General features: G+C 60.8%; 1 pseudogene; it reads right to left on the bottom strand.

The window, feature by feature from the left end:
- Nucleotides 1-329: 329 nt before the first annotated feature.
- On the bottom strand, nt 330-2,440 carry LOC136570430 (serine/threonine-protein kinase pim-1-like; annotated as a pseudogene).
- Nucleotides 2,441-9,812: the final 7,372 nt, after the last annotated feature.

Here is a 9,812-nt window from a genome sequence, read left to right as displayed (position 1 = left end):
GGATGGTGTTCCCAGCTCCACGTCGTGCTCCAGAAGAACACGCCAGCTGTGCCTCGGCTTGCGGGGACATCACGATGCCATTGAGCTGCAGGGGGATGTTTCATCTGTCCCAATCCATGTCACCTTCACTGCACTGCCACCACTTCTCCAATAGGACGGGCAGTACGGAGCCGCTCCCTCCACAGCTCGTGAGGACCAGCGGAAGCAGCATCTCCTCGGCTGCGCTCTCTCCTCCGCGCCGCGGCCGCAGGGAAATGCTCCGGGGTTTTCTTCCAGTGCCACGAGAAGCGTGCCGCTGCTGCTTGCTGGGCTCCTGGATTCTACTGTGCTCAGGGATGCATCTCTGCTATCTCCTGGGCCAGGCAGGGCTCCTGCAGCCAAGAATGCTCAAAAAGGTCCTCCAAGCATGGCCTGTGTGTGGGGTCCATTGATAAACACCACCTGATGAGGTTCTGGCACTCTGCAGAGAGAAACCAGAAGGCTCCTGTCCATGCTCTCCCACATTCCACAGTGCCCAGGCAACACCAGGAGTGCTCAGAGCTGCACCCAAAAGCTTCCTATTGATCCTCTCTTGCGGAGGACACCAGCACAGAGGCACAGGTGCCACCTCCTCCAGCTAAGCCCAGGAGATCCACCTCCTCACCAGCTGCAAGAGCAGAATGCTTATGTGCCAGGTGCCCCTCCCAACCCCGTTCTTCCCCTCGTGCCTTGAAGGCGCATCCCCACCTTGAGACACCGGGGACGGGAAGATGAGCTGGCCCTGGACGATGTCCTTGTTGGTGCGGAAAGGAAGGTGCCCGCAGACCAGGTCATAGAGCAGGATGCCCAGGGACCAGATAGTGGCTGGCTGGCCATGGTAGCAGCCAAAGAGGATCCACTCTGGTGGGCTGTACTCCGGCGTTCCTATGGGACACAGGCGCAGCTCATCAGGCCCATGCTGCTCCCTCCTGCCTTCCTTCCCTCCCTCCCAGCCAGCTCCCGTTCCACAACAGCCAGCCCCTGCCCTGCCAAAAAGCAACTTGGCTGCAGCTGGCTGAAGAAGGATTCCCCCTCTTTCCTTCCCCCCTCTTCCCCCTCTGCCAGCAAAGCGGGGAACTCAGCTGCCCGGCTGGGCCCCGGCTTGGGCTCACCTGACATCCGGGTGTAGAACGTGTCCTGGAGGATCGTGCCGCAGCCGAAGTCGATGAGCTTCGCCTCGCCCGTGGCCCGGTCGACGAGGACGTTCTCGGCCTTGATGTCGCGGTGCAGGACGCCGCGGCTGCTGCAGTGCTGCACGGCCTCCAGCACCTGGCGGAACAGCCCCTACGCCACGGGCTCCGTCAGGAACCGCCGCTCGTGCAGGAAGTACCAGGGGTCCTCACTGTGCTGCGGACGCTCCATGACCAGGGCGAAGCCCTCGGGCACGTCGAACCAGTCCAGGAGCCGCACGACGCCGTGGAAGCCAGGCCACGACACCATCCACAGCAGCGCCAGCTCCAGGGGCACAAGGGCGCCGTTGCGCTGCGGGGGAACCGCGATGCCGTCAGCGGGGCCGATGCTGCGCCGCGCCTCAGGCAGCCCGTGCCCGGCCCCGCCGCGGCTCGCCATGGCCCGGCCCGGGGCGCTGCGCGGCCCCCGCTCACTCCACGCTCGCTGCCCTCGCAGCGTTCCGGCTGCCACCCTGCCAGGCCTCGCCTCAGCCCCGCCCGGCCCGCCCCGCTGGCTCCTCCCCGCTGGCTCCTCCCCGCCGGCTCCTCCCGCTGGCCCCGCTCACTCACCAGCCGCGCCCACTCCGAGATGCGCTCCGGGACACTCGCTTGATGGCCACCTGCGAGCCAAGGTGAGCAGTGGGCTGAGCTCGTTGCCCACCGCCCGCTGCCCGCCGCCTGCCGCTGCCCTGCGAGCCAGCCCCGTCTCTTACCGGGGCGCCGTCGGCGAGCCAGGCCCCGGAGTAAACGCTGCCGCAGCCGCCGCTGCCCAACAGCGGGCCTTGCCGGTAGAGCTGCTCCAGGGGAGGCTTCTCCGCCCGTGCGGGCGGCACTGCGCTCCCGCTCTTCTGCCCGGGGCACCCGCCTGCCCAGCGCGCTGCTGCTTGCCGAGCCGCCCCAGGCTGTGGCGGCTCGGGGCCGGCGGCCGAGCTGGCGAGCGGCGGAGCTCGGAGCAGGGAAGCTGCTGGCCATGCTCTCGGCCATGGGGCAGGAGCTGGGCGGCAGCGGAGCGGCTGCGGGCGGAACCGCGGCAGGGGCTTCGTTCGGGGCCGGGGCCTCGGCCGGGGCTGGGCCAGAGCCCGCGCCAGGCTGAGCCAAAAGACCGCGATGCTCCGCCAGCACCAGAGCAAGCAGCTCTTCCTGTGGCGCCACAGCCGCTACGGAGAGAGCCCAGCCCAGGCGGAACCACGGCGGGCCGGGCAGGGGCGGGGACGGGGTGGCCCCACCAAGGGGCACCTTGCGGGACGCGGCATCAGCCGGGCTGGGAGAGGCGGAACATGGACGGCACAGCCCGGGATGGGACGGGACGGGAATACAGTGAGTGGGAGGGAGAAGGGGATGCGGAGCAAGGGAAAAGTCGAGCTGAAAACCGATCAAGAGAAGCGCTGCTGCTGCTGCTGCTGCTGCTGCTGCTGCTGCTGCTGCTGCTGCTGCTGCGTCTGCTGCTGCTTCTGCTGCTGCTGCGGAGCCGCCGGAGCTCGCGGCCGTTCCTCCGTTGCCCCGCGAACCCAATGGAGGAGCCGCCGCGCGCCCCAAGGAACGAAAGAGAGAAACAAACAAATCACACCCCAAAGTCATTCCTATTAGAGAAGTAACCAAAGAAAACAGTGTAGCAATAAAGAAGAGTGTTGGCTTGTGGCTTCTTTCTTCTTTGCGTGAGACAAAACATTTCATGGGTGTGATAAACGAGTTCACTGGATTTAAGGATCATACAATTATTATTTTTTTATTATTATAATTATGCAAGCAAGAATAAGCAAAGTCCAGCGCTGGGCAGCCGGGAGTCTCCGCTCCTCTAGGCTCGCACCGTTCCTATCCCCAAGGTTCGCCTTTTATTGCCTTCTTCTCCCGGGTTCAGGGATGATGTGGTCTGTCTTTTGCGCTTCCCCGTTCAGTTGCTAGGGGGTCTTTTTCTGCCTTCTGGTGGTCGTGGGATGAAGGCTCCAAGTCCTCCTCTTTTAACCGCTGAGTGAACTTTCCCTTATAAGGCATATCTATACAGTGGAATTTTCAGAACACTATACGATTCCTGCAAGCCTAAGCAATTCTTGTGAGTTTAAGGATTGTTGTTACAGCCTTCCTCTGTGACCTCTGGGTGAACTTTTCCTTATAAGGTATATCTTTACCATGGAATTCCCAAAGCACTATATGATTCCTGCAAGCCAAGCAACCATGTGTGGCTGCACATTTAAGAATCAAGCGGTATTAGCTATTTAGTTATTGCTTTTATATTGTATAATTATTTAGCTATTGATTTAATTAATGAACAAACGTACTGCTACTTATTACATTCAATTTGTGTTGAATTGGGGCTGGGTTGGGAATTGTTGTTTTGGGGAGAGTTGATGGGTGTTTGTTGTGGGTCCTGGGGAGGGGAAGTCCAGGGTTTGGTGGGGGTGATAGTCGAAGGAGGGCGGGAGGTGATTGGACAGGGGACTTGAGCAATCATTCGACACCCTGAGAAAATGATTGGTCCAGAATGAATATTGATAAGGATTAACAAGAACACCGGAAAACGACCAGTCAACATGCGGATCCAAACCCCACCAATCCTGGACCCGAGAGGGGTTATAAAATGAGGGTTTGGTTGGGTTGGGGTTCCTCTCCTTCTGAGGGAGGTACTATATGGGGGGGAACCCAGTGTGTTTGGGACATGTTGTTATCTTTGGGTTGTTGCGTGGCAGTTTGGGCTTATCTCAAACTCCCTGTCCTCTGTAGTTTGTTTTGATAAACGAGAGCCTATTTCCTTCTCAAAATCAGGCCTCATTCGAATTCACAACAGCATGGTTTTTCACCAGCACTGAGTGGGTTCTTCCTTGTCATGGTTGGGCCTTGCCAGGGTTTCTACTGCCCTCTTCCATCACCAGTGGCTTCCTTCCCAACCCCAAGTCTGTACACAAGTCCCAGGTGCTGGCGAGAGGGCAGTGGTCACCCGTGTGCCACTGGGGCAGCCCCCGCATGCCCAGGGATGCTGGGGCCAGGCTCTGGGAGCAGCAGCATCCCCCTGCTGAACTCCATCTGTATTCCATAGGAATACGGTCATACAGCCCCCCAGAATGGAGCCACTTTGGCTGGTACTATGGCAAGCCAGCTACCATCTGGTCCCTGGGCATCCTGCTGCACCAGATGGTCTGCGGGGAGCACCCTTTCAGGAGGGGCCAGAACATCAGCTGGGACCATCAGCTCTCGCTGCCACAAGGGCTCTCTCAAGGTGGATCCTCATCTCTGGGCACAGGGGGAATCCCAGTGCTGGGAGACAGCAGCGGGCTCGTGGCCATCCCGCTCTGGGAGCTGCTGAGGAGGTGGCACATGTCCTGCTCTCCTGCTCTCCTCCAAAACAGGGAATTGATGGGAAAGTTTAGGCCCAGCTCTGAGCACATCCAGCAAGGCTGGGCATGGGAATAGTGGGGCAAAGCCAACAGGAGCCTTCTCAACTGCCCGGCGGTTTCTGGTTTCTGTGCCCAGAGTGCCAAGATCTGATCTTGTGTTTATCCACGCTGGACGTGGAAAGGCCCTCATTGGAAGAGCTGCTCTGTCATCTTGGGATGCAGGATATTCATCTGCCCTAGAAGAAGGGAGAGAGCCACAGGCACACTTTGATGCAGGGCCCTGGTAAGTTACAGCCCCACACATGCCTTGGCAATCAGAAGCAAAGGAACCCAGACTTTTTTGTGCTGCCCGTGTCACTGCCTAGGGCTCATCAGATGGGAAAACACAACCCTTGTGCTGGAGCTGAGCTGCTCTGCCCAGCACTGGTGGCTGCCATCTGAGCTGGTTTTGCTTGTCCTGGTTCCCTGACAGCTGGGGCCCTGGGCAGAACCCTGAGAGCCTGGTCTCAGCCCAGGGAAGGAGAAGGAGCCCCTGGAGAAGCTGTACCAGGTGGGGCTGCTGCTGCTGGAGACAGCGAGGACGACACCAAGGATGACAACCTCTTCCTGGACCTGCCCACTGGCCAGCTGAAGATGATGGACTTGGATTCTGGCACCTTCTTCAAAACCAGGCTCCACAGGAAATTCGCAGATGAGTCCACACACAGGGGGATGCTTCCCGATTTGGGCATTGCACAGCCTGGCCAGGAACCAAAGGTTCCCCCTTTGCTGGGGCGGGTGCAGCTGATCCTTCAGCCGCTGCCCAGCTGCTTTTGGCAGGGCTGGGGCATGGGCTGGGGTGGGTACAAATGGGAGTGGGCTCCCGGCCCTGCCAACAGCCCCCAGCACCCACCATGCCCCAGTCTGGGGCTGGGGCTGGGGCAGCCAGCCCGACACAAACAAAGCCCCATGGTGGGAGCAGAGGTGGGACTCCAGAAGCTGTGCAGGGGCTGCTTTGCTGTGCAGGCAAGGAAGGGCTTGGGCTGCTCCACTGCCCTTGTTTGCTTTGGGGTCACTGTTATTATGGGGGGCAGTGCAGGGGGAAGGGAGAAAGCCTGGGCTTCCCTCACCCGTGGGTGGGTTTTTCCCTGACATGCAGGGATTGGGCCTTCCTCAAGCCCCTGGTAGAGATAAGATTTTTTACCTTTTTTCTTTTTTGCCCCATTGTCTGTAATCTCTTTTCAATAATTTGATGTTTCTTTTTCTAGAGGAAGCATTCAAGGGGGGGATGGCATGAGGTGGGTCCCCGTCTGCTTGGCAGGGTGGGATCAGAGCTTTTGGGAGATGGCAGCGAGCACAGGAGCATCCTGCTCTGGGCAGCTGCGGAGGGCTGGATGTGCCCTGGCTGGCTGCAGGCTGGGCACATGTCCTGCCCTCCTGCTCTGTGCCAAAGGCAGCAGGGATGGGCAGCTCTGGGCACCGCTCTGAGCACAGCCAGCATGGCCTGGGCACCGCGGGCGGCTGGGACAAGGGCACAGGAGCCTTCAGCTGACGGGCGGTTTCTGCTTTCTCTCCTTGCAGCCGGGCTCTGCGGGTGCTGAGGCTGCTCTGGGCTCTGCCAGGGCTCTGCTGGAGCTCAGCACCGGGCCAGAATCAGCCAAAGACAAAATGGTGTGACCTGCAGCACAGACTTGCTTGAGCATTTTGGCAGCACAGCTCAAGTTTGCAGAGTGTACAGCTCCAAGGGAAAACATGACACCCCCCAGAAAATAAACTTGTTCAGTAACTTCGGAAATGAAATCAATCTGGGATGACCCCAAATGACATTTTTCAGCTTGCTCAAGTTGTAGCTCAGCCCTTCTCTGAACAGTTCTCTCCTCCACCTGCCTTTTACTTCCCAACTGCTCCCTCTTTTCCCCCAGTGAGTTCTCAGCCCATTGCAGTCTCCATCACACTGTTGCCTTCCTTGGTGCCCCTCACCATGAGGAAGGCAGAGCCCCAGGTTTAGGGACTCATCCTGTCACTGCCTGAGGAGCAGCAATGTCTCAGAGGTCCAGTGGGATTTTAGTGTCATTCAGAGCTGCTCTCCAGCCCTCAGCTCTCCTCACTGCTGAGCTCCCTCTCCCTTTTCCTCGTCCTTCCAGCAGGATGAGCTCTGTGAATCCCCTTGAGCCTCCCCACTCTTCCCAGCTCACGCACCCACCTCAGTTAGGCTGAAGCTGAAGCTTCTGTGTCTCCTGTGGCACACCAGCCCAGTGCCCTGGGTGGGGAGCCCCAGCCTCAGAGCACGGCACACAACAGTGCAGACTGGGCTGCAGCAGCTGCCCTGCAGCCCTGGCTTGGCTGTTTGTGGCAAGGGAATGCTCCCTGTGTCCAGCTGTCCCTGCAGGATGGCCCCAGGGCAGAGCCCAGCCGGGCTCCCACTGCAGCCCCTGGAGCTTGGGGCAGACAGTGCTCCCAGAGCTGAGGTTCCTGGGGAGCACCCGGAGCTGTGCCTTGCACTCTGTTGCCGTGTGTCACAGTGCAGGCTGGCTCGTGCTGTGTGAATGTACCAGCCCTGGTTTGACTCCAGGGGCCTCGCCCAGTCACATCTCTCCCAGGGCTGCAGCATTTCACCGGCCAGAATCTGACAAGGCACAGAGATCAGAGCAATGAAATTATCCAGACTGGGTTTCTCAAAGACCCTTTAGAAGGAAGGGCTTGAGAAAAAACGCTCTCTGTTTGCCACATGAACATCGGGGTGAGTGCTCTCTCTGTCTCCAACCCACTCCGCAGCCCCACAGCAGCTCCAGAGGAGCCCCATCCAGAGGCAGCCGGGAGCCCTCAGCAATCCAGCCAGCAGCACACGGGCAGGAGGACACAGAGGGCGCTTCCTGCCTGGCACAGGGCTTGTGGCCATCTCCAGGCACCGCTCTCACAGGGATCCCCACAGGTCCGGCCCCTGCCCAGCCGCTCTGTCACCAGCACAAAAGCTTCCACAGAACCATCAAAGGCCAAGGGGTTTCTGGCCATTTTCCCTGCAACACTGCACGCCTGGGCAGCTCTCCGAGCCCAGGCGCCCTTGTCCCCCTTTTCCCCTAAGCCCTGCAGAGCCTGGGTAGCAGAAGAAAGCTCCTGGGAGTCTGTGTATTATAACAAACTCTATATTGATATACTAAAGAACAAGCAGAACGAAGAAAAGAACAATCTTAAAGAAATGGAAAATTCCCCCTGGCTCAGGTGGTCCCAGCAGACAGAGCCTCTGGCATCAGCTCTCTGCAGAGCTGCAGCAGCGCAGCCAGCCGAGCGCCGAGAGACGAGGCCGAGTCCTCCATGCCCTGCGGAGCTGATCTTGCAGCCTCTGGAAGATGGAATATGGCTCACTCTGCAGAGCCTGGAGGACATGCAATGTTGCAAGTGCCACGTCTGACACGGCACTGCTGGTGTCCTCTGTCAGGTGTTGAAGGGCTGAAAGAGAGAGGGACAGAGCCATGGTCAGATGCCGCATCTGCGGGGAGCCGAGGAGAGCGCCCTGGCAGGGCCATCGCAGCCGGCTCTAGCCATGGCCAGGAGGGAGCAGGGACCAAGGGGACCAGCCCAAAGCTGCTGGCCACGAATCCCCCGAGTGGCCCTGAAATCTGTGTGTGCTCTGCCCACGCCGGCCCTGGTGCGCACAGGGAGCAGAGCCCTCGGCAGCCGGGGCAGGGCTTGCAGCTCCCCCGGCAGCCCCCGCTGGCCTCACTCACCGTTGCAGATGAGCCGGAGCTCTTCCTTCTTCCCCTTCAGGTGCCGCGCGGCCATCCCTGTGAACACAGAGCCTGTGAGGGCGCCAGCGGCACAGCTCCCTGCCAGCGGCGCTGCCGGCGCTGTGGCCACACAGGCTGCTGGCTCGGCAGGGCTCAGCCCGGCCCTCGGCGCACGCTGCCGCCCCGGGGCACGGCTGCCAGAGGGCGGCAGCAGCAATGCCCAGGCCAGCCGGGGCTCCACGGCGCCAGGCCCGGCTGGCGCTGCCGGGGCAGTAGGCGGGGCTGGGGCCGAGCTGCGGCGGGCCGGGCCTGGGAGGGAGCCCGGGCTCGTGGCTCACCCGTGAACCTGATGGCCGCCGCTCGCAGGGACTCCTGTGGCCTCTGCAGGTAGTGCAGGGCTTGGCGCAGGTGCTCGGCCGCTCTGCTGCTGTCCTCTGCCAGCTGGAGAGAGCGGCAGGAGGGAAGGCTGGGCGCAGGCTCAGCCCCTGGACCGGGCGCTGCCTACGCCCGGCCCCGGCCTCCCCTGGGCGCACAGCCCTGAGGCGCGGCCAGCAGCCGCTGGCCAAGGGCTCCTGAGGGGAGGGGGCAGAGGGGGCCGTCTGCTGCCCGGGGAGCCGTGGTGCCGGCCCGCCCTGCAGCCCCGCCGGGCCGGGGCTCCATCGGCCCCCTGCTCGGGCCCTTGGGAGCCTGGAGAAGAGCCTGCAAGGCCTCTGGCTGCAGCAGTGGGCAGGGGCACAGCTGCCAGCCCCACACTCTGTGCACCTCCCTCAGGGGGCTTCTCTGGGCTGAGGCTGGGGCTTCCAGGCCGTCCTTACCAGGCACTTGCTGAACTTCCACAGATTCTGGCTCTTCAGCAGTCTTTCAAGATCCTTCCTCTTCAGGAACTCGGCCACACAAAGCAGCGATTCCTGAGAAGCCTGGAGAGCAGCAGAGACGCGGAGATGGCCCACAGCCCAGGGCGCAAGACCCGCGTCCCTGTGCCAAGGCCTGCAGGAGGCTGCAGCCCGGCAGGTGCCAGGCCAGGAGGCAGCCGAGCCCCCTGCCAGGAAGACAGCAGCAGCCCACGAGTCCTCACCTGTGCCACTAGCTGATTGCCATCATGGCAGTGGAAGAAGAGGGGCAGCAGGCTCTGGTGCAGGGGTGTCTTCAGGGCCTTTTTTTCATTTTCCCTTTCTGGAAGAGTCACCAATGTTCGGAAGAGCAGGATGGAGAGCAGCTGAACCTGCCAATTGTTCTGTATGGAAGCAAGAAAAAAAGACCTCAGCATTGCGGCTGCACGGGGCTCAGCTTGGCGCAGGCCTGCAAATGCACAGGACACAGTGTGCGGGCAGCAGCCAGTGGCCGTGGCTGGGGGCAGTGAGCCTTACGTGGTCAAAGAGTGGCAGGAGCGCCTCAAGCAGCTGCAGTGTGATGGGGCCGGGCATCAGTGTGTCATTGTCCAAGATAATAAAGCTGAGTAGCATGACTGTCATGCTAACTATCTCTCCATCTGCGTCCCACAGGAACTGCACAAGACTTTCAGTCAGGCTCCACATTTTTTTGGTCTGTGCGGAGCACAAGTTTGTGAAATGCCATCCTGCTGCCGCAGGGCC

Source organism: Molothrus aeneus, unplaced genomic scaffold (assembly GCF_037042795.1).
Source record: "Molothrus aeneus isolate 106 unplaced genomic scaffold, BPBGC_Maene_1.0 scaffold_34, whole genome shotgun sequence".
Taxonomy (NCBI): domain Eukaryota; kingdom Metazoa; phylum Chordata; class Aves; order Passeriformes; family Icteridae; genus Molothrus; species Molothrus aeneus.
Note: the sequence above shows the minus strand (reverse complement) of the source record. Positions and strands in the feature narration are given on the sequence as shown.